We start from the raw sequence: 24,950 nt of genomic DNA, 5'->3' as shown, positions 1-24,950 counted from the left end.
CAAATTTAGGCTCACGTAGCCTAAAATCACTATTTTTAAGCCTCATTAAGGGCATGTGCGTGTGGACATGCGCCTGTAATGCTGCTTAAATTGGGCTAATCTGCATTAAACAACCATGTGTAGACATGCCCTCTGACTCTATGACATTAGATCTCAGTGCAGAACTATCAGAGATGCATATAAAAGCTTCCCTCTAATTAAAAACAAACTAGCATTGCCCAATTTGGCAAATTATCTAAAACTCTGAATCCCCAGAAGCTTATTCTACCAGCCCTCACCAGCAGCAGAGAGGGAACTTGCTACTTTGGCTGGCTTAGGTGATAGAGCTCCCAGAGCAGAGGAGAAACCCAAGAGTGAGGAGCTGCTGGGCCCTCTGGGGTGGGCCTTCTTACCCATTACCTGCCACTGTTGGCTACCATAGGTGGTAGAGTCATGGGTGAGTCTCCCTTCCTAACTGAGTGAGCTTGGTGGTAGCTCCCCTGGATTGGTTTGACAGTGACTGACACTGATAACTGTTTGGGATTTCAACTAATGCTTAATAGTTAAGGCTTTCTTTAAGGTTGTGTATTTGTTCTTTTTCCCCCTTATAATAAAATCTGTCTTCATTTAATGTTGCTTGTGAGTTGGGAAGTTTGTTCACATTAGAGCATGCAGTTAAAAGTTATTTTCCCAGGTTTCTGGGTAGGAGCTCAAGCCAGATTTAAGTAGTTTGTGTTAAACCCCTAAATTTGAACCCTTACCGTTTTTCCTGCCATCCAGTGCCTTGCAGAAGGCTTACATATAATAACCACCAGGCTATGGGCTAGGAAGGGTCAAGAATATTTCCACCCATCCTCTTAAAGCTGGCCCTCTGGATAGTGAAGAGGGGAAAAATATGTTGGGTCAGAAGGTAAGGGAGGCTAAAGGAGTATGACTTAGTAAGATGGACATGATTTGGGAAGAGAAGGGGCCCAGGGTTCAGACTCCCTTCCTTCATTCCCCATGTCTCTTTCCATGTTATAGAATGATTATTAAATAAAGAAACATCACTGGGGGGGGGAAGATATCAGAATTCCAGGCACCTCCCTCTGCCATTAGTTGTGTTTTTCTGTGACTAGTATTTCTGGCATGTACATGGAGTTATGTACCTTCCTGGATGGAATCTGATCATAACAGAGTGTAAAAGTGGTCAAAGTGGATTTTTTCTGATCATGCTCACAGGGCTTAGGTGTTACAGTTTTTCAAGAACAAATAAGAACAGTTTTGTTTAAGAACTTATGCAAAAAAAATTCTCCCTGGTTTTGCAACAATGGCCAACATCTCTCAAGTCAAATTCCTAAAGTTATTCATATCTTTATACAAAACTATGCATAATCACTCATTAAGCCCCCCTCCCAAAATTGTATCCTTTCTTTTCATTTAAAGAAAAATCACTTCTTTATGATACATCTAGACAAACCCTTAATTTATTATTTAAGTTGTCTGACTCCAAGATACACTTGCAACAAAAATGGCAACCCAGTTTTTGAACTTACATGTCCTAAAATAACAAGAGGGTCATAATTCACATTACCTTACCAAATGAAAAAGAGTGCTTCTATCATAAGGTTCCTAACTGAATAGTACTGCCAGTACAAAACTAAAATTCATGGGTCATATTATTACACATGTACAGTACATGAATTTACAAAGAAATTAGGTTCATTTAACAATCAATGCATAAATCACCAGATGTCTGATTTACACAATATACTGCAGATGATTACATTTAAAGTATTCACTTTTCTATAGACCACATTTTGTACCAATACTCCTCCTTTGGACAGAATTTTTTTAACAGCTCCCTTTACTAAAAACTCAGAGCTTCTGAGGTAAACCTATATGTTTCAGATCACATTAAAGAAAGAGATTAGTCATCTAACCAGTACTCAATCAAGGCCCCTCTAAACATTCAGGTAAAGGTGTAATAGAAGCAGATGCATGATTCATGCAATCATACCTGCTGCCATGCTACACATGCATGGCATGAGGCATGATCGTGAGATTCAGCATCAGATTCAAACATGCCTTATTGCCAGTACAGGGGGAGCCCACAACTGACAGGGTTCGCTGATGGGGGAGTGCCTCATGCCCCCATGCATTGCCATGGCTGGGAGTCCTGCAGCTGATGGGACTCAGTTGGAGGAAAACCCCTTCCACTGCCATGGCAGGGAGCCCCACAGCTGACAGGGCTCCCAGCCACAGGGAACAGCCACACATTCAATTAATGGCATGATAAGAACAAGCCATTTTGTAGAAAAACTTTATGGTTTATTCCTTGTTTTATCATGCCATTAATTGATTGAACATTTGGCTGGGTCACAACTTAAGATATGATTAATCCATTCATCACATCTTAAATGTAACATATAGATGGGACCTCAGCTACCAGTTTGTGGACACATACCACACATGCACATAGACTAATCAGCAGCTTTCTTTCTTATATGCATTAAAAATTTCCCCAAAATATTTTCAAATGACTGCCACTATTTGAGGCTCTGATATCTTAATTTTTTAATGGAATTTTGCTTTTGCGTTACCTAATTGAATCTTCAAAAATAAACCAGGAAGGCAATCTTCCTTTTTCCCTTAGATAAAAACTGAATTGCTCTTTATTGCCCATGCCAGAAAGACAGAAAGTAAGTGGCTTTCTCTAGGAGAAATTTCCTACAGAAATCTGAAATGATTCAGTTGCTGAGCCATTTGACTTCATAATTTGCAATTTTAACAAATTATATCTAGGATGACCAGACTTTCTGTTGGAAAAGTTAACAGAATTTTGTTGAAGCAGCCATTGGCTTGAGTCATTTATAGCATATACACTGAGAAGCCATCTATACATAGGCTCATACATCCTCATAAACCATCATTTTCAATGGAGTTTTACTGTGTAAAGCTGGGGTCTATTTATTAAAATATCCTTCTTTCTTTACTGTGTCGAGGTCCTTTCACCCCTTTCCTGATTTTTTTCCTGGCCTAAGCCTTTCTACTAAGACCTTTGAATTCCACATAACACCTACTAGATAGGTGATGGCTGATGCCTTCCAAAGAAATTAGTGTAGTGAAACCTGATTGCTAGAGTATAAAATTTCACTATAAGCTGCATGAAGCTTTACTATAAGTATCAGTGAAACACACTGAAGGAGTTCATGATTTTCATTCCAGTTAAATGGAAGCATAGTTCACCTATGCCCATGTTCACTTCACTATGACTATTATAAGGACTATATAATTACATTAATATACTTACCAACTAACAGTACAGCAAAAATCAAATCATCTCCAATATCACTCAGTCATTATATGCCATAATTATGCAGGTTAGTATAACTTTCACTTGAATCTCATTCTGCTTCTAAAACCTACTACAAAAATTGCATAATTGTTTTGAGTTAAAAATTGACTGCCATAAATCTTCCACCCCCTCTCCCCCCACAAACTGCTTTGCTGCTACAGGTATGCAAGGGCAAGAAACTGCTTTATACAGTGTTCAGCCCAATAAAAATCACAAGGCAGGACAAGATACTGCAGGGATAGCTTCCTCTTCCATTATCCATCCATCTCATTCCTCAAAGCAGCTGATTTCTATCATGTACAATTCAGTGACAGTAATCCCTGCGCTAAGCAGCATCGCCATGTCACCATTAAAGAGGAGCCAGCGTAGTAATAATGTTCAAGGTGCCTTTCATAGCTTTCCTTTTAAGATCAAACTTTGGGAAATTCTGGTGAATAAGGATTTTAAAGCACCTCTTCCTGAGGAGCCAGTGTGTCTTCCTTAGGCTTCTGCTTAGCTGTTACACAGGAATCCAATGACTTGTTTTGCGTCACCTGGCATGTGGCCACAGAGCCAACCTTAGAAAAAATGGTGCCCTGCTCCTAAAGAGGGGAGACTGCCGGGGAAGGAGCCCTAGCAGGGATTAAAGAGCCCGGCTGTGGCTTGCCAGGGCAACCAGAGGAGGTCAGCTGACCAGAAGGGGCAGGGCCTGGCTCCCTTATAAACCCAAAGAGCTGAGGCCACAGGCAGTTTCTTGCCAGTAGCCATGGAGGAAGGAGCTCTCTCATGGAAGGGATGGAGTATTTCCTGGTAGGCTTGAGTGTTGTTATGGCCGGGCAGCTTCTGTTTAAGTTATAGCCGAAGGGCTTGCATTTTGTGTTGCTGTTTATCACTGGTGGTTTGGGTGAGGCTATTAGGGGTTGCAGGAGGCCTCATAAGGGACTCACAGTGGAGTGTGAGGACCCCAGCACCAGTGAGGGCACAGCATTTGGGGTACATAGACCCCATGAGCCACGGTGTAGGCCTGGTGAGGCCCAGGAGAGGGGGTAGCCTTACTGAGAAGCCCCAGTGTGGGCACAGTGAGCCCCAGGAAAGGGGGCATCATTATTGAGAAGTCCCAGTGTGGACATGGAGGCCCCAGAGAGGGGGCAGCATTGTTGATAAGGCCCCGGAGAAGAGGGCACAGAGTGAGACAGGGCCGGGAAGAGCCCTAGCGCTAGAGGAGGCACGTATCAAAAGAAAGAAGGCCCAAAGAGGACAAAGAGGGGCCAGATATTGATAGGGCTATTAATGGCTATTCCATTGGTGAGGTGTGGACTGCGGTGTAGGGGAGGAAACGGAGCTGCAGATAGCGCCCCCTGGCAGCGGGGCAGTACAAGGGCAGCCTCCTGCTAATTAACACCAATTAATCAATTAACAACAAGGCATGGCAGCTGAGTAGGTGGGCAGTTGCCCCAGGAACAGGTGTGCGGGCCACGTTTAGGTCGGCTCAGAGTGGATACCTGTTATACCTTGGCAAACTTGTATTTTGCCCCCCCTCCCCAGACACTGGTGCTGCTGCCATGCCTCAGAAGGGCTCCATCTGACAGGCTGGGGAGCTGGGCAGGGCACGTGCCTGTGTCAGGGACTACAGGCTGCAGCCCCAATGGAACCAAAGCAGGGGGAGCAGGAGCCTGCAATGAGTACTGGTATGGGGACTGCAGTGCCCTGCAGCCACCATGGGGCTCTCAAAGGTAACCAGCCAAATGCAGGTGAGACTAAGCCAGAGTCCTCCCCATCCCTTTCCATGGGCCACCAGCCTCAGCCCAGGGGTCCTTGCATGTGCTGCTCCACCCTGACCCACTGGGGTGAGAGCAGGTGTTGCTGCCACTTCCACCCCTGTGTGCAGAATCCCAGGCAGCCTGCCCTGCCCTGCCCTGCCCTGTCAGGCACTCCCCACCCCAGCATCACACAGGGCCTTGGGCAATGCCTCAGGCCAGCACCACTACCTGCTGCTCGCAGCGCCCACTTCTGTGTGTTTTGTGGCAACCACCCTGACTACGACACCCCTGGCAATTGCCCACCCCTAAGGCTGGCTCTTTGGGGCCAGTAGTCCGTACACTAGCCAAGTAGAAAACCAAGGTTTTATATCCATTTCTAGCAACACCAACTACCACAGAGTGGTCTGGATGATAAGTCCATTGAACATGAATGAACTCTTCGTCCCCTCCAACATAAATACAGTATTGTCAGAAGCTGGTCCCAATTAAGATGAAATGCAGAAGGAATATTAAAGTACTCATCTCTCCTCATTAAGTATACACTTCCTAGCTAACTGAGATGAACTCTGAGCTTGCCTATCACCATGATTTTATTTTTCTATTGTTAAAGGGAACTGCAGTGTAATGTCTAATGAGTTGAGGCACCACGCATACTAGCACCAACGGTCATTGCCTTAGAACAAGTATATAAAAGCAAATGATTGATAAAGGCTACTCTTTCACTTGATTTGTGATGAATTCCCTCTTTGGCCCTTGTAAGGCTCCATTATCATAATATGTGAATGCTCCAAAGTATTCACTGTATTATCTGTACAGCATCTCTGTGAGGTAGACAAGAGATTGAGAGCAAAGCTACAACACAGCAACAGAAAGCTTAGTCTTGTCAATCAAACAATAAACCCTGGGCACCTGCTCCTACTCTATGAAAAAATCAGTGTCCTCACTTAAGACAGGCACCCTTGTTTTGGAAGACTGATTCTTTTGGGAGGAGGTAAATGTATATGAGTAAATATGGTAATATATAGCTCCACTGGGGAATCGCAGGCAAACTATTTTTAAGATGTATTTCAATTCTATAGTGCTGTCTTTAACACAGAGGTGGCAATCACATCTGTATTTCTCCTTCTTAAAGCAATGAGCATAGTCAGTAAAAACAACTCACTAAAAATCATATCTCTAGACATATATGTATAGTTCCCCTGCCTGTGCTAGGGAGCACTTTAAGCACACCCCATGCACCACATGTGGAAAAATGTAGCATGAGTACTATTAGAGTGGGACTTGGTACACAGCTTTCTGCTACAGGGGTGCAGAGCTGGTTACTTGCCAAAAACAAGTTACATCACATTTGGGGGCTATAGCACATAGAATAGGTATTTTGTACCTCACTACAGGATTTCCTAGCTAGTGTTGACATACCTTGTAGGTTCTCAATTTAGATGGAGTAGCAGTAGGCAAGTAAGACACCACCACCACATCAGGCCAGAGGATCCAGCAGCTTTCCTGATCTTCATGTGTTTTCCATTTCTGTGCCCTGGACTGTAGGTGCAGGTGGAGTGCTGGTATTGGAGGGATGTTCTTAAGGACCAGCCCATCAATTAACTAGAAAAATGGCAAAAATCTAAGTGCTTAGCACATCAGGGATATAACTGAGAAAGGAAAATACATTGCCAATATAACAAGGGCTATAAGGAACAAAGACAGAAAAATTCTCTCCAGAAACAGGCTTTTCTGGTTATCACCTTTTTCCATCTTCTCATCTGCAAATGAGAAGATGTGTATATCTTTGGCAGCACCAAATATGCTATTGGAGTTTAAATATTAGCATGTTCTTTTCCCCTTGGAGACCAGAAACTGAATACTGTAGGACACAAATCCCATGGAAGTGCCATAAGCTCAGAAGCAATTGCTGAAGTACTAAGCTATTCAGGGCCTAGCCCTTGACATGTTCCAAAAAATAATCTTAGGGTATGTACAAGCATTACATTCAGATAGTGTAACTGAATTTAGGGAGCTCTAAATGGTTGTACATAAAAGCATCTGTAGTGCCCTGCAACCGCCACAGGGCTCTCAAAGGTAACCAGCCACATGCTCCCCCACTCCCATTTTTAGGGCTTAGGTCACCCTAAAAATGGTGCATCCAATCTAAAGCTAGTTCTAACAAACAGGCCTAACAAACACTTGCATATGTTCCCAGCACAGCCCTAGGGCTGGGAAAGCCTAGCCACTGTCCATAGCCCCAGGGTTATTCTGTTTTTATGCCCTGCCACAACCAATCCTGACCAGGCTATTCCCCAACCAGTCCCCCCCACCACCACAGACCTGCCAGCCTCCCCCCCCTCCCCCACCCTGACTAACTTGTCTCTGGCTGCCCACATGTCTTCCTGACAAGTGGTAAATGCTTGGATGTGGTAGTCCCAATAATCCTGAGCCCTGTCCCATGAACGCTTGATTGTACCCACAGTCTGATGATGAATAACAGAGGATGCTTTACTAGCACCACCAGAAATCAGCAGTAAAATCACCCTGGGAACAATTTGTTTGAGTTACTTGGGGAAAAAAAAGACAAAACCAGAAGTTCCTACTTAGTCCTTAAGTGCACTCTGGTATAAGGCAACCATCAGGGGCCCACTGTGCTTGTGGTCAGGATGCTCACTCAAACCTGCTCCATTTCTGGAGACAATCAAGTACTGTTTGCTGATTTCCCAGCAAAGATCACTCCTCTCATTCTGTTGCAGGTACTGCTGATGCCTTTCCCAGGCCAGTTCTCAGCTCCTCAGTCCCAACTCATAAGTTGCCTGGCCTTCACTACATAGCAGCCTTGAAGCTTCTACCAATTGGTCCTGTCCTGTACATACAGCCTCTTGCTTCTTCTTATGCTAGATCCCTCCAACATTTTGCAATACTTCCTTTTTGTGTGCTGGAGGGATGATGGAGCATCCTACTAGCTTGATGTTGCAAAGAAGTTAACATAGTGCCCCAAAAGGAGCCAGGTGCTTCTTTATAACAATAGCAGAAAGGTTGCTACCAATCAAGATCTGCCTGGACTATCAATTTTCTCTAAAAATTCATTTGTAGATGTGCCAATGGCTAATTCTGTTCTCTCCTAGGGGAAATTACCAGTGCACTCCATTCCTGAGATAACACCCTGGGATCCAGAACTGGACTCAATAAACATACAAGTCAGCTGCTCATGTGACCTCTTTCACTAGCATGATAATTTAGGTGATAAGATCTTAAGCTGTCCCCTGGTCATTTAAGATTTATCTGAACAAACTAAACATATTTCCCACCAACTGAAAACTAATTTCCCATCTCTGTGTTTTAGAAAAGAGCAAACAGGTCTGATTGTTGTGAACATTTTATTGTGTCCCTTTTTATTCAGTTCACACCTGGAGCAGCAAAAACTTTCTAAAAGGCATAGCCACTCATTCCACGCATGCAAAAAGCTTTTAACTAGATTCTCCTGCAACACAGAATTAGACACTGAAATCTATACAACGCTTTGGTTAACACGTACAAAGAAAATTCTCAACAAGTTAATTATTCTGAATAGGATAATTCTTCCAAATTTCAAATTTGGAATACATCTAAGTTGCATCTAAGTTGTCTTCTTCATTGTATCTCCAGTCCAACCTTTTTATATAGTCTGCTCCCAATATTCTGCACAAGCTACTGCTTCTGGTGTTGGTGTTGCCAAATCTTGTGGGATACAATGGGGTGCTACAGGGCATCTTAGGAGATGATCCATGATTTTCTTCTCTTGACAAACACATTGTTTGGATGTGTAGAGGCCCTACGATTTCATGAGAGAGATGCATCTGCTGAGACGTACTCTCACTCTGTTCAGGCGCCACCATGTGTGTCATTTGTAATTGGAGCAAGATATAAACTCCTTCCTGGGAGTAATTCCTCACCAGTTCCATTCAACAGCTTTGCTGCCGAGTTTCTCCCATTCTTTTTACCAGAGGGTAGTTCAGCCTGATTCTGGTGATACAGTCAATGGCATGGTAGAAGACAAAAAGCTATTTCTCAGTGACAGATGATGGTGCACTAGTTCATATCCATATAGCAGGTGGCAGTCCTCTGACTCTTGTACCTGCTGGTCAATGTTGCCTGTTACTTTTCTCCTGATGAAAGGGGGCGCTATGCTGAATAGTCCATATAGACAGGGAACAGGGGTGGGTTTTAGACAGTCTATTATAATTCTGCATGCATCATTTAGGGTGGTGTCAATATGTTTACTGTGACTTGAGTGTCCCCAAGTGGTGCAGGCATATTCAGCCACAGAAAAATAAAGTGCTAAGACAGTAGTGCTTAGGGTGGATGGATGTGCTCCCCACTTGGAATTTACGAGCTTACACAGAATATTGTTTCATATGTTGACCTTGGCTTTCATCTGAGAAAGTGGGATGTGGAAGGACACCTGAATGTCACCTGGGATGACCAGAGTCTCAAACAGCAGGAATACCCGCTCTACTTAGGGGTAACTCTGGAGTATACACTTAGTTACAAAAAGCACATATTAGGCATGTCTACACATGCATTAACATGCTTTAGTTAATAAGCATTAAATCTAGTACCTCCAGGCACTTTTATACATGCAGTGCCACAGCGTCAGATGCTTTGAAAAGCATCCAGCTCTGCAACTCATGCAGTTGCAATACACGTCAGTGCTGAGAAAGGGACAAAATACATATCAGTGCTGAGCAAATGGCACTTTTGAACTAAAACACATTGGAGGTGCTTCAGTTCAAAAGTGCACCGCCACCATTTTCTGCGTGTTGACGCACATTTTGCCACTTATACAACTGCACGCGGTGCAGTGTGGTGCGCATCAGTGCACATGGCAGAGCAGACTCAATAATTGAGTCTGCTCTGAAGAGGCATATTTCTGGAGCATTGCAAGATGAAAAAGTATGTGTACAAATGCCTTCCATTGTGAGGTACTAGGAAAATGTGCATTAGCTTGTCTTAATGCACACATGCATTAGCCTACTTTAATAAGTACTAACTAAATAGCACTTTATTTAGTGACGCTTTAATGCACATTAAAATGCACATGTAGATACAACTGCATTTATGGTAGAAATTAGTGCTGAATATGGCTATACTTCTCATTATATGTTGCTGCTGTTCAAACATTTAGAGCATATCAAGCCAACTATGATATTATAGAGTTATATGTTTTCCAATTCTATTACAGGTTGTTGGGTTAAGTGATATTCTCTTCATATGCATTTTAATGTGCATTCACCTATTTTAATGCGCATGAAAGCATCAATAAAGGTACCCATACAGCAGCGCGGAGGCTGCTCCAACGCATTGTAGTTACAGCATGTTGGAGCAGACTTGATTAACCTAGATACTGCTGGAATGTGGTAACCTCCATATCTCATGTGTCAGCATCCCTGCACTTCAAAATGTCAGTGGGGGTGCTTTAACTAAAGCTCATTTGACAAGCTTTGGATAAAGCACCCCCACTAACATTTTGACGTGCAGGGATGCTGATACATGAGATATTCCAGGTGCTTTAGTTAGAGTGGTTCTCAGAACCGCTTTAATTAAAACACCCCCACCTCTGCAGGACATATATATATAGATGCCCTAAAAAAAATGCTATTTAGTTAATGCACATTAAAATAGGCTAATACATATTAAGGGTGCCTCCACACACGTAGGCACATGTCCTTGCAGCCACTCAAATAGCAGTGGCACATATTTGTGCCTTGGCACACATGCCTAAACATACACTTTGGTGTGGGACAAATTGTGCCACTTGGGGCAAATTGACCCTTCCCAGTTCCTCCCAGATCTTCACCCAGGGGGAGCTAGAGGTTGGGGCCAGCTCCTGTGCTGGCCCCAGCAGTATAAAAAGCTGCCCTGGTGAGCAGCTCAGGGCTATTGCTCTCAGGAGCTCCTGGGGGGCCACACAGCATGAGGCCACCTGGGGCACACCACTTCTGGGGGCTCTGAAATTACTGGCAGCTCCACAGCCTGCGGGGCTTCTCCCTGCAGGACCTGCAGATTTCTACCAGGGCCTCCTCCAGATCTGCAGGCTGGTCTCTGCCTCCAGGTCCCCTGTAACAGTCACCCAGGGTGCTGACCTGCTTGTCGAGCCCCTCCTCCAGAACCCCCAGCTAGAGGTGCTAAAGGTAGAGGCACCCCAGTTGCAACAGAGGTTGATTCTGGCTGGTGTCACCCACAGCTGGAGTGCTTTGTCCAGTTCTGGGCACCCCATTTCAAAAGGCATGTGGACAACATTGAGAGGGTCCAGAGGAGGGCCACCCGCATGATCCGGAGACAGCAGGGCAGACCCTACAATGAGAGGCTATGGGACCTGAACCTGTTCAGCCTTCACAAGAGAAGGCTGAGGGGGGACCTGGTGACCATCTATAAACTCACTAGGGGGGACCAGAAGGGTTTGGAGGAGACCTTGTTTCCCCTAGCACCCCCCAGGATAACAAGGAATAATGGCCACAAGTTGTTGGAGATTAGACATCCGTAGACCTACTTCACAGTTAGGGCCCCTAGGATCTGGAACCAACTTCCAAGGGAAGTGGTGCTGGCTCCTACCCTGGGGGTCTTTAAGAAGCGGCTTGATGCCTACCTGGCTGGGGTCACTTGAGCCCAGTTTTCCTCCTGCCTAGGCAGGGGGTTGGACTTGAAGATCTACAAGGTCCCTTCTGACCCTACTTCTTTGATTCTATGATATTGGAGAACTCCTGGACTACAATACATGGGAGTGGGTGAACCGTGCTGCATTGACCTGGCACATGGGTCTACCCACAACACGTGCAACCTGCCATCTGGTCCAGGAGGTGAAATCTACCCTACCTCCCAATGCACTTGCCCTTGTTGACCAGGTCCTGCGTGGTGGCGGTCCCCGCCCCCTCCCCTGTGTCCTCCAGCCCACTGGAGTTTGTCGTGGGGCCTAGCCTTGCCTGGCCTCATGGCACTCCCCACTCCACCACCTGAGCTGACTGGAGGACACCAAACCAGTCCGCTTCTCCACCATCCATCACTGCCACTTCTTCATGCCACCCTCGCATCCCGCCCAGACATCAAGTGGCAAGACCTGCTCGATGAGGGCATGGCTGGGGCACCCCAGTGGCTGAGTCTGTACTCCACCCTCATACCGTGAGCTACTGGGTACCTCAGCTGTATGTTAGCAAGCTTCATGGACACCCCAGTCTTCTGCCCCTTCTGCAGGCAGAGGGAGACACATGACCCTCGAGTGCACCAGGCTGCAGCCTCTCCACCTCCACCCTCCAGAACCTCCTCCTGGTTGAACTTCACCCCCCCACCTTTTTGTTTTTGGGCACCCCATCCACGGCCCCACCAAGTCCCGGGACCTCCTGGTCAACCTCCTCCTGGCCCTGGCCAAGTGGGCCCTGTACTTGACCAGGAAGGAGGCTCTGGCCAGGAAGGTGCCCGGAGACTGCGAGGCCACTTTTCTCTCACTTGTCCATGCACGTTTCTCGGCAGAGCACCAGCGGGCAGCATCCACCAGCTCCTTGGATGCCTTTGAGGACCAGTGGGTGTGGCTCTACTCAGTGTCCCCCTCTGGAAAACTTCTTTAAACCTTTGACCCCCATGTCACTCCTACCCTTTTCTTCCTTAGTTGTCCCACCAAACAGAAAAAAAAATCAGTTGAATACAAATAGATAGGAGCTTCTAGGGGAGGAGCTTGTGGGAGGAAGTTGGCTATACCCCTTCCTGTCCCAGGCAGTTCCTGATGTTGTTGCTGCTGATGCTGTAAGTTTGGTGTCAGGAGCTTCTGGGGAGGAGATAGCCAGGCCCCTTCCTGCCTCTGCCTACTGCTAGCTGCTGACTTGTTCTCAGAGCTTTTGGGGGTAAGTTGGCCACACCCTTTCCTGCCTTGGGCGGCTGTTGCTACCCCTCACCATGGTGGGGTCCTCTGTTGCATGCTGCTGTCCCCCTCATGGAGGGACCCACTGAACTACACCGCGCCCCAGCACTGCACCCCAGCTTCTACACCCCTGTTCTGGCCTGCTGCCCAGCCCACAACCAAGCCGCAGTTGGGGGACAGCCTGGGGAGGGAGCCTGCACTGCCTGGTTCTTTTACATCTGTCTCAGCAGCCTTCCCTGTGTGTTTTTGCCCTTGTGTGTTAAGTCCTGTGGTCCACTCCCCCTGCCCTGATGTTTTTGTGGCTGCGTAAGCCAGCTCAAGTCTCCCCGGCTCTTGTGTGTGTCTTCCCCTCCCCCGCATTCCCCAAGCATAGCCTTTCTGGGTTCTTTTTTCCGTGTGCGGCTGTAGCTCAGTGAGCTTCAGCCCCCTCCCCGCCATTTCCCCCACAACCCCAGCCTGCCCCTATTAGATTCACCAGCCCCACTGTATATTTTGGCTTTCTTTATTGTTTTCCTCTCCACCATGTGAAGCAATGGCAGGGCAGAAAACTTCTGTAGAGGCAGATGCCCCCCACAGAGCTTCATGCAGCCCCCACTATGGGGGCAGATCCCAGCCAAGCCCCCAAGGGGATGCATGCTCCTGCAATTGCCACCCCAGAGGCAGAGTCTGACCAACCTCCTCTGGGGGTAGAGAAGTCTGTAATCTCCACTGCAGGGCCAGGAGGGACTCCAGCAGGGAGCCAACAGAGCCAGGGTCTCTTCCCTGGCCAGTCCCCCCTGGAGAGGTTCCCAAGCCCCCTCCCCCACCATCAGGAACCAAGGGCAATGACAGGGGGAAGGGTTCCTCTTCAGCTTCTTCCACAGCTGTGGGTGGGAAGGGCAAGGGCCCTACACACAAACCTAGACCACTGGTGCCTAAGAGGACCAGGTTTCATAGTTTCATAGTAGATATGGTCAAAAGGGACCTGAATAGATTATCTAGTCTGACCCTCTGCCCTGGGCAGGAAAGAATGCTGGAGTCAAACAACCCCGGCTAGGTGATTGTCTAGCCTCTTTTTGAAGACCTACCAGGGTAAAAGAGAGCACCACTTCACTTGGAAGTTGGTTCCAGATCCTAGCTGCCCTGACTGTGAAGCAGTGCCTCCTCATATCTAGCCTGAATCTACTCTAGGTCAACTTACAGCCGTTGTTCCTCATTACTCCTGGTAGTGCTCGGGGGAACAGGGACTCTGCCATAGCCTGCTGGTCCCCCTTGGCCAGTTTGTAGATGGCCACCAGATTCCCTCTCAGCCTTCTCTTGTGGAGGCTGAACAGGTTCATGTCCCGTAGCCTATGCTCATAGGGCCTGCCTTGCTCTCCCCTGATCACGCGAGTGGCCCTCCTCTGGACCCTCTTGATGCTGGCCACATCCCTCCTGAAGTGCGGCGCCCAGAACTGGATGCAGTACTCCAACTGCAGCCTGACCAGTGTCACATAGAGGGGGAGGACTACCTCCTTGGACCTGCTCATGATGCTGGATGCATGACAAGGTGCAGTTAGCCTTCCTGACTGCGTCCCCACATTGGCGGCCCATGTTCATTTTGGATGAATAATGACACCAAGATCCTTTTCTGCCTCTGTGCTGACAAGAAGGGAGTTCCCCAGCCTATAGGTATGCTGCTGGTTCTTCCTCCCCAGGTGCAGTACCTTGCACTTGTCAGTATTTAATCCCATCCTGTTCTCACCCACCCACCCCTGTAACCTGTCTAGATCTAGTTGCGGTCTGTCCCTTTCCTCCAGCGTGCCCACTTCTCCCCACATCTTAGTGTCATCCATGAATTTGAACAACATGCTTTTCACCCCCTCATCCAAGTCGCTGATGAAGATGTTGAACAGTGCGGCCCCGAGGACCGAGCCCTAGGGGACCCCACTGCCCACATACCTCCAGGTTGAAAATGACCCGTCCACCACCACTCTCTGGGTGCGGCCCTCCAGCCAATTTGCGACCCATCTGACTGTGTAGGCATCAATGCCACAGTCGCCTAATTTCTTAATGAGAATGGGGTGAGAGACTGTGTTGAAGGCCTTCCTAAAGTCCAGGAAGACTACGTCCACTGCGACACCTGCGTCCAAGGATTTTGTGACCTGGTTGTAGAAGGCCATCAGGTTGGTCTCACAGGACCTGCCTTAAATGAACCCATGTTGATTGCCCTTAGCATGATCTCCCCTGCTAGCCCCTTGCAGATGTGCTCCTGGATAATTTTTCTCAAAGAGCTTCCCCAGGACCAAGGTAAGACTAATGGAACTATAGTTTCCTGGGTGTTCCTTCCTCCCTTTCTCGAAAATGGGGACCACATTGGCACTTTTCCAGTCCTCTGGCACCTCACCAGAGCACCACGAGTGCTCATAAAGCCATGCCAGGGGTCCCGTGATGACCTCTGCTAATTCCCTCAGCACTCTGGGGTGGAGATCATCAAGACCTGCTGATTTGAACACATCTAGACCCACCAGAAGTTCCCTGACTAGGCCCTCACTGACCCTGGGCCTGGCAGCGCCTCCCCTGGGTCCATCAGGAAACCCAGTGGTGGGGATTCCCCAGTCCCTGCTCAAAAAGATGGAGGCAAAGAAATTGTTAAAGAGGTTAGCTTTGTCATCTGGTGTGACCACCAGATTTCCTAGCGTATCCTGCAGAGGTCCTATGTTACCTGGTACCTTCCTTTTACCCCCTATGTATTTAAAAAAGGACTTTTTGTTATCCTTGATTCGGGTCTCTAGTCCCAGTTCCATCTCCACCTTAGCCTTCCTAACAGCCCCCCTACAGTCTCAAGCAATGGAGGTATAATCCTCCTTGGTGATGGACCCTCCCTTCCATTGGGTGTGTGCCTGCTTTTGTTTTGAGACGTTCGTGGATGCTTCTGGTGAGCCATGGGGGCTTTTGAGCATTCCTTCCCCCTTTGATCCACGTGGGGATTGTCACCCTTTGGGCTTGGAGGATTGTCTCCTTAAGGAATGACCACTTTTCCTGGACTCCCAACTCCCCTCACCTCCAGGACCTCAGTGCCTCCCCAACTAGTCTCCTTACCTCATTGAAAGCCGCCCTCCTGAAGTCTAGGGCTGTTGCCTTGCTGCAGGCCTTTGACACCCTGCACTGGATGATGAATTCCAGTAGGCAATAATCGCTATCACCCATGTGGTCGAGAACCCGCAGTCCACTCACCAGGTCAGTTCCCATGGCCAGGACCAGGTCCAACAAGGCATTTTCCCTGGTGGGACTGTGCACTTCCTGGGTTAAATGGAGGCCCTGCAACTCAGCTAGGAACCTACGTGAGCAGTCAGATCCAGCTGACTGCTCTTCCCAGCAGATGTCTGGGTAGTTTAGGTCACCCATGATGACCACATCCTTTGACTTTACTGCCTCCGCAAGCTGACCTCAGAATTCCTGGTCCAGCTCTTCCCCCTGGTCGGGTGGCCTATAGTAAACCCCTACTATTAAGTCCCTTTTCCCCCGACCCCCTTGTATACAGATCCAAAGCATTTCAGTCTGCCCCTCCTCTGACCCAGTGCTATTTGTTGAGGACATGTATTGCTCTTTGACATAGAGCACCACACCCCCACCTTTCCTCCCTGTTCTATCCCTTCTGTACAGCCTATAGTCCCTGATATTTACCGCCCGGTCATGCGTTGGATCCCACCAAGTTTCAGTGACCCCCACTATGTCCAGGTTTGTGTTAGCTAGCAGGAGGGCAAGTTCCTCCTGCTTGTTCCCCATAGTATGAGCATTAGTGTAGAGGCATTTAAGGCCTCCTGAAGGTGCATGCACTGCCCCCCTAATCCCAGGACTATCTAGGCCCATGTCTGTTACCTGGGTAAGGTAACTACACCAGCCAGCACACCCAATCAGCCTGGCCTTGGCCCTAGCCCCGGCACCACCAATGGGGCCACCCAGTGAAGGAACTGCAGCTATGTGGGGCAACCCAAAGCCATGGGGCCTGGACCCTCCACCTCCAGCCCTTCCAGGTCAGACAGCAGGGCCCCCTTTCTGGCACTCACCCACAGGCACAGGGTAAAGTGCCAACTGCCCAAGTGGGAAAACCTACACTTTGAGACCTAGATGCAGGCCCTGGCTTGGGTAGCAGGGGGCCTCCCAAGATCATGGTGGCCTCCCACCTTCATGGCAAGGAGGTCTTTTTTGCTGCCTTGGAGACTGACACAAAAAAGCAGTGGATAGGGGGCTCATGGTGGAGGGCGGGTGTGTCCCCCTTGAGCCCCTAGAAGAGCTGGGGACCAGGGTGGCCCTCAGCTCCATCCCTCCCTATATCGTTAATTAGGTCATGCTCCCCTAGCTCCAAACCCTGGAGAAAGTTATCTCCCTGGTGGTGGCCCTCTCGCTGGGGTGCCAAGACCCCAGCCTCCACCATGTGCGCTCTTTCTGTCACCAGGTTATAACCCAGTTGACAGCAGGAACGCAGCTGGGGGCTGAGGGCTGCCTCATGATTCCTTTTCGGGGGTCCTGGTGAAGGTTTTTGATGACTAGGGTGAAGTGGGCAGGCATAGAAACACTCTAGCTGGGTGCCGGAGCATCTCCTTGGCTAATGCACATTTTCCTAGTACCTCACAATGAAAGTACTAGATTTAATGTGCATTAACTAAAACACATTAATGCACGTGTAGACGTGCATAATGTGCTTTATGTAACTAAGTGTATGTTCCAGAGTTACTCCTAAGTTGAATGGGTGTTTCTAATGTTTGAAACTCTGGTCACCCCAGGAAAGTTTTCCTAGGGTTGGGTTTGAGATAATTCTTTAGGTAATAACAAAATATCAGTTTCAGTGCCCTCTCCAGGATGTTCTCTGTGTCCTCAAATTCTTCTACTGTGTAGTAATACAGAGATCGTCATCATAGATGAAATGCTGATATTCAGCAGGAAGTGGCTGATTGTTAATCCAGATGTTGAATAAAAGTGGGGCGAGCACACTGCCTTGTCATAAACTGTTCTTTTGGGAGCACCATCTACTTTTCTGGCCATTTAGTTCCACATCTGTTCTCCAAGTAATGGGGAAGTGTGGTCGCACTGGAAGATAGGCCACAGATACAGGCAGAGCTAGACAGGCTGGCAAGTTGGGTGAGTCAGAACCAGATGAAGTTTGATATTGAGCAATGTAAAGTGCTCCACCTGGGGACAAACAACCCTCTACACACCTACAGGCTTGACAGTGCCAAACTGACCAGCACCACTAATGAAAGGGACTTGGGGGCAATAATAGACCACTGTATGAATATCAACCAGCAGTGTGATGCTATTGCCAGCAGGGCAACTAATACTCTGGCATGCATCAATCAGTGGATTTCCAGCAAAACCAAGGAAGTGATTCTTCCACTCTACTCAGCATTGGTGAGACCCCAATTGGAGTACTGGGTCCAGTTCTGGGCACTGCACTTTAACAAGGATGTTGCAAAGCTTGAGAGAGTCCAGAGGAGGGCCGCCCATATGATCAGAGACTTGCACAGCAAACCATACAAGAAAAGAGTGAATGACCTAGGGCTCTTCAGCCTGAACAAGAGAAGGCTGAGAAGGGACTTGGTAACAGGTTACCACTACATAAGGGGAGTACATCAAGGGCTCAGTGATTACTGTTCAGGGTACCCTTGGGGAAAACAAGGAGTAATGGCCACAAACTCCTGGAGGACCATTTCAGGCTTAACATTAGGAAAAACTTCTTCACAGTTAGATTGTCCAGACTGTTGAATAAGCTCCCTCCAGAAGTGGTGTAATTGCCTGCCCTGCAAATTGTCAAGAGGAGACTGGACAGTCACCGTGCTGGGTTTAACAGGCTGGCCTTTCAGGGCCGGGTCTCAGTGCCGGCCGGCTGCCTGTTCTGGACTAAACCCCCACCTCTCTCGCCTGCCCCTCCCTGGGGCCACACTCGGCCACTCACTGGGCCTTCCCTCTCGCTTAGCCCCTCACTGGACCATTTCACTCTCCCTGCCCCTCACTGTGCTGCTGGGGTCTTTCATCCTGTGGGGCTCAGGTAGTTGCCACCATGCCTGCCCCACTGCACTGTGGTCTTCCATCCAGTGGGGCTCAGGTGGCTGCTGCCATGCCTGGCCCCACTACACTGGGCTCAGATGTCTCCCTCTGAGCTTGCCTGGCCCAGGTCTCTTCGCTTGTCAGTAACCCACCCATAGGCAGGGACTGGGGTTTTCAGGCACCCCTCCTTGCCTTTCACTGGGGTGGTAACTGGCCTGACATTTCTGGGGGACTGTTTGGCCACAAACAGCCCCACCAGACCACCCATCCCTGGCAGGGTGCAGTTTTAGGTCTTGCCCAGGACCAGGAGGCTCCAAACCATCCCCATAGCTCCTGTCCGTACCTCCAGGATGTTCCAGGAGCAGGTCAGCCTGATGTTGCCTCCTGGCCTGCTCAGCACAGACTTCCTTTTTTCTCTGAGGCCCTGGGTTTAAATGGAGGATGCTCCACCCCCTCAATGAATCCCAGGGTCCTCCTAGGATCATGTGCTAGCCTTGATGAGGCTAGTGCAAGGGGCTGGACCCGATGATCTTCTGAGTTCACTTCCAGCCTTACAGTCTATGAATCAAGAGGCTACAAATGGTCTGGCTTAGATCTAAGTCATCATTCATGAGGTATAGTTTGTGGATCATGATGCAGTGTTGAACAGTATACTATGCAGCAGATAAGTCAACAAAAGCAGCATCTAAGTAATAGTAATTCATAGTTAGGCTTCAAAGGAAGATCTTTCTGTGCCTATAGTTTAATTTCTTAGGGACACCAACCCAGACCTAGTAATCACCAGTTCCAAGCCAAATAAATATTTCAGTTACCTTCTGACAGATTTCAGATCCACCTGACTAGGTAGGTTGAAAGTATAGTTCAGACAAGGCTCTATTTAACCAAGATTGAAAACAGAAGCAGAAAGGAAGAGAAAAATAATCTACTTTAAATAATAAGATAAAAAGTGATTCAAGGAACAGAAAATGTGAAAAATGCATACAGAGAATAAAAGCAAAAGAGTGAGAGGAACATTAACAAAACAAATGCAATGTAAGTTATTTTTTAAGGCAAGCTTACCTTTCGTTATCATCATTTTTCACTCCTGGACAATTGATTATGCAAATGATGCATTTTTATGTCTACTTGATACATGGATGCAATCAGGTAGATAGAAAATTAAAAGCACAGTTATTTCCTGGTTCAAAGGACAGGTGTCTGGGAAAAAAGACTGGTATTAGGAATTAGGGGGAATATGGGGTCTGAGGTTTACAGAATAGAAAGACTTGACTGGTTCAGCAAATATTGGGATGGAAAGTCTGAGGATCAGAAACAAAGAAAAAAAGGAGGAGCTTGGGATACAGGAAAGAAAGGGCTGGAACAGGACTCATTGGAGGGAAAAGAATCAAGTTTGGGGAAAACAAGCAAAATAAGTTATCCCAAACAGAGTAACACTTTCTTTCAGAGACTGGTTAGGACTCAGAATTCCTGAGTCTCATCATTTCTGTATTGTCAGCACACATCTGTGAAATCCAATGACATGCCCCAACTCCTACCAGTGGTTGTCCATATAGAGGATGACAAACTAATTACTTCCATCAATTCCTCGATTAGCTGAAAGGAAAAAGATCTGTGTAGGGGATCTAAAGTTTACAGCCCTGCTGATGCTCTATATGGATATCAGCATGATGATGTTCCTATTAAGGAATTATTTTCAGTTTGCTTTTAAAAAAAACAAAGTCAATTGCACATAAAAAATGTTTTTAAAAAATATTTAAGTTTATAGGTTAAGGCCAAAAGAGACAGAAGTCTGACCTTCTGTACAATACAGGCTATTAAATATTCACCTGTTACTGTGTACTGGGACCAATTACTTGTGTTTTGGCTAAATCATATCTCCTAAAAATGCATCCAGTCTGATATCTGAAGACAGATATCAGGAATTCACCATTTCCTTTGGTGGTTTGTTCCAATGGCAAACCACCTCACTGCTAAAAATCTGTGCATTATTTTTAATTTGAATTTGTTTGACTTCTGCTTCTTGCAATGGTTCTTGTTATTTAGGGTGACCATACGTCCCAGTTTGGCCAGGACAGTCCTGGATTTTGTAGGCTGCCCCAGCCAGTTAGTGAAAGTTCAAACAAAAGTCCCTGATTGGTGCTACCCTACCTGGCTCCTCCTGAGCAGCGGTGGGAAGTGAGGGGTGGGCTGGGCTGGGCTGGGCACCAGTCCTCCTGTCTGGGACAGGTACTGGCCAGGGCAACACAGAGGGAGAGTACTGCTGTGAGTGCAGACTGCCTACACATGTGTTCACCCATCTGCAGCCCAGCGGAGACAGGACCAGGGAGTAACCACTGCAGCAAGGCAGCTCAGAACCCTGCCCAGAGGGGAGCAGAAGTCCCTGCCCCTTCCTGTCCACCCAGCTTCTGGGAACTCATGTTTGGGGGGGGAGGGTGGCTCTGGGCTCCAGGATCTTCCCTGGGACTAAAGCTCTGGCCAGCTTGGTCCCACCTAGGCCTGGCAGCCAGGGGCTAGAGCCCAGAGCTCAGCTCAGAACTCCCCCTGATACCACCAAGTGTGTGTTTGCACACTGGGGAGGAGGAGGGCAAGCTAGAAAGATGGAAAGAGGGATGAGAGAGAGAAGTGAGAGGAGGGTTGCAGAGGCAAAAAGAGGGAGATGTCTGGGGACTAGGGAAGCAATGTGGGGAGCAATGGGAGGGGAGAGGTGGTGAGGACGGAAGGAGGGAGAAGAGGGAGGAGTGAGTGGGGAGCACAAGGAGAGCTGGGGGGAAGGGAGCCAAAAGGGGAAGCAGCTGGTGGGGAACAGATGGGGATGTGCATAGAGGTCTGATAGAGGCAAGAGGAGGCTGCACTGAACACTGACATGATGAACTGAACACTTGCTTTCACTGACATGATAGTCAAGCAACTGCTCAAGGTGAAGTACATGCACATTCCAGTATAGCAGCCTGGATCTGGAGCAGCTGCACGCATGCACACACACACTGCACTCACACTTCCTGTGGAATAGGTCAATTTTCTCCCTGTTCAGCAGCAACCTCCAGCTCAGCCCTCCTCCACCTCCTCCTGATCTGTTGCCCAGCAGAGGCACCTGATTTCCTGGCCTCACTCACTCCATTTCCCTGTGGATAGTTCCTCCTGACCCACATCCCACCCCCCCCCCCCCGCCCCCGGCCGCTAATCAGCAGGGAGGTGGAGTGGCATGGGGTGGGGGGGAAACAACAGTGTCCCAGATTTCCTTAAAAATAATATTGTCATCCTATTGTTGTCTTTTCCTGTAGATTAAGCCCTTTAGTACCCATTATTTTCTTCTCATGAAAGTATTTATATGCAGTAATTAAAAAACTGTTCTAACTTCTTGTTGGTAAACTAAATAGATTGAGCTCTTTAGAGGTACATCTACACTGTACACTGAGCACATCTTTAAATGTGATAGCAAAGTACAAGACACAAATCAATAGGGCTTAGTACGGGGTAATTTATTTTGTTTCTCAGGGCTTTATATTAACATGATTACATAAGTCTTCCTCTTGCCATACTATTGCACTGGTGGCTTGCATTCACTGGCTTGACCACTATGACCCTTTTTTTTCTTTTTAAAGTCACTGAGTGCGTCTACACATGCATACTAATATGACACAATACACTCAAATGTTTATCACTATCCCACATTTACATGTTTGTCCTGAAAAGCAACACATTGAACTGGGTCTCAGCACCTCAGGGCTGCTCCAACCTGGCTCAACGTGCTGCAGAGGGACTGATGGGGCATGAGGGTTCTCCAGAGTGGGTCTAGCCAACAGGTAGCCCCCACACTGAAGCACCCTTGTACCCCAGGCAGCTAGATCAGTGTCTACACATGTGCTGCTATGGAGTAAAGAACTCTGCAGAAGGATAGCACTTGTATTTACAAGTACTACTACTCTCCTGTACAGTTTATTATTTGACTCCAACCTAATTGCCCTGCATGTGTAGACACTGAGATGTTTACTGTGGAGCTAATTACTTTACTGTGTAGAAAATGTCTTGTGTAGACATGTTCACTGCTTTGCAGGATACAATCCCTTATTCTATCAATATTCCCTGAATTCTTTTTCCCCCAAAGTTTAGCATTGCTTTTAACTGTATTAAAATGTATATTTTGTTTGTATGGCAAAGTCAAATACTTGAATGTTAGGAAATGCCAGAATGAAGACAGCCTGTGCAATTTATCTTTCTTGTGCTTGTGCATTATGATGCACTCTTTAATGACATGATTGCATTTTTTTCCTGTGCTCCCCATGCTTCTCTCAGTGCACTGGATGGGCTTGCTCTGCAAAGAAATCATAGCTATGTAGTAAAGAAGACTCTTTTCTGTAAGCCCCCTGTTGTCACTAAATTTTGAAGCTGTGTAGTAAATGAGGTAAGGGATTACAGGAAGTGAAAGGACAGTATCATGGATGAATGGTCCCCTGGGGACTTGGATTCTGTCTGTACCTCTATTACAGCTCCTGAACAATGCTTAAAACTAGCTTTCAATAAGTGGCCATTATCTTCATATTTCTTATTTTCTGGGTGAAGTTTAAGTCAGTGGGAGTTGAGCTTCGAAGGTATAAAGTCCTATATAATGCTAAGTACAGGTCTTGAGTATTTCAAGTTAGGCAGACAAAGTTAGTGGGTACTTTTTCCCTTACAGCCAGATATTGTGTTTGGTGTCTAAAACAATATTAGGCACCCAAATCTAAAACTGCAATCCAGAAATACCCTCCTTGGCTAGGGACAGAAGTTACACATAAACCAGTTTAAGTGATTAGAAACTGGTTTAAACCCATAACAGAACAGAAGCTCAGTGCATATAATCTGGTTTCAAAATGGCTGAAGCTGGTTTAAGATAAACCTGGTTGAATGTCATATTAGACTTATCTGATTTGGATCAAACCATTTTATGAAACTTCTGTCCCAGACCCCTTCCTGGCTCAAGTTAAATCACAGTCCCCAAGTATCCCAGCATGCTTTCCAGCCCTGGGTTCAGCTATGTTGTCTGCTTCAGAGAACAGGGATGGCCTCACTGCTTTGTTCCCTAGTTGAATCAATGAGGGCTGGCTGACAAGGGGTGCGGGGTGGCAAATCAGGCTGGGGATGCAGCCCAGTCTACGGGGGAGTGGAACTGCCCCCCAGGCAAACCCCAGCTGGGCTCTGGGGCCAGGGAGGGGAGTTAAACACCCTTTCTCCCACTCAAACTTACTGCTGGCTGTGACTGTGGACCAGAAATTCCAGGGGCACCTGGGAGCAAGAAGAGGAAGTGATCAGCCACCCTGCAGCGTCCTGCTGTTGTAATTCTGGACTGCAAATCCCAGAGACCTCAGAGGCAGCAGGAAGAGGAAATGAACATACAGCCAGAGATCTATGCTCTAGTGTCCTCCCCAGCTTCTGGTTTGAGCCACTGCAGGCATGTGGCTGCATTTCCTGAATCAAAGGTAAATCTCTGTTCACTTTTGTTTCAATTTAATCTATGCAGCTGAGACTAATTTGCAACGATTGAATTGATTCAGCCTAGGGCTTTTTGACTTTCTGTATTTAGCCCTTTTAAGAGGCCAGCTAAATCTGGAAGTATCTAAAACTGAATGGCTGCTTTCCCCTTTGGTCTACACTCATTTTGAGTATGTTTGTAACCATTATGGAATGAACAGCTACACAAGTTGGTCCTACAGCAGCCCCAGTGTGATCCAGAAACTAGGCAAAACAGCATCTAAATCACTTGATAGGCCAATCTGGTAGGCAGACTCTTGAGTATGTCTAACTGTGGGGAACGCTACTACACAGAGCCACCTATCTCACTGTACCAGGCCCAAAACCTTGCTTAAGGAGTCTCCTTCAGGGAGCCTACAGTCAGCTGTCCCGCTTCCTGCAGAACATCTGCAAGCCTGAGGTAATGCTGCCACCACCCAGGTATTGGTCTCTGGCATGGCTCTGTGCAGCCCAGGGTGCTTTGCCCACAATAATATTTCTGGGTGCTTCTTTCAGCCCAAAGCATCCC

General features: G+C 47.4%; 1 long non-coding RNA gene across 2 annotated transcripts in view; it reads left to right on the top strand.

The window, feature by feature from the left end:
- LOC132251185 (uncharacterized) overlaps positions 1 to 24,950 on the top strand; it is a 102,483-nt gene that overhangs the window by 5,788 nt on the left and 71,745 nt on the right. For both annotated transcript variants that reach the window (XR_009463068.1, XR_009463067.1), the window contains exon 2: positions 24,182 to 24,390. This is a non-coding gene — a long non-coding RNA (uncharacterized LOC132251185). The remainder of the gene's footprint in view (positions 1 to 24,181; positions 24,391 to 24,950) is intronic.

Source organism: Alligator mississippiensis, chromosome 1, assembly GCF_030867095.1.
Source record: "Alligator mississippiensis isolate rAllMis1 chromosome 1, rAllMis1, whole genome shotgun sequence".
NCBI classification, from domain to species: domain Eukaryota; kingdom Metazoa; phylum Chordata; order Crocodylia; family Alligatoridae; genus Alligator; species Alligator mississippiensis.
This window is presented reverse-complemented; position numbering and strand designations above follow the sequence as displayed.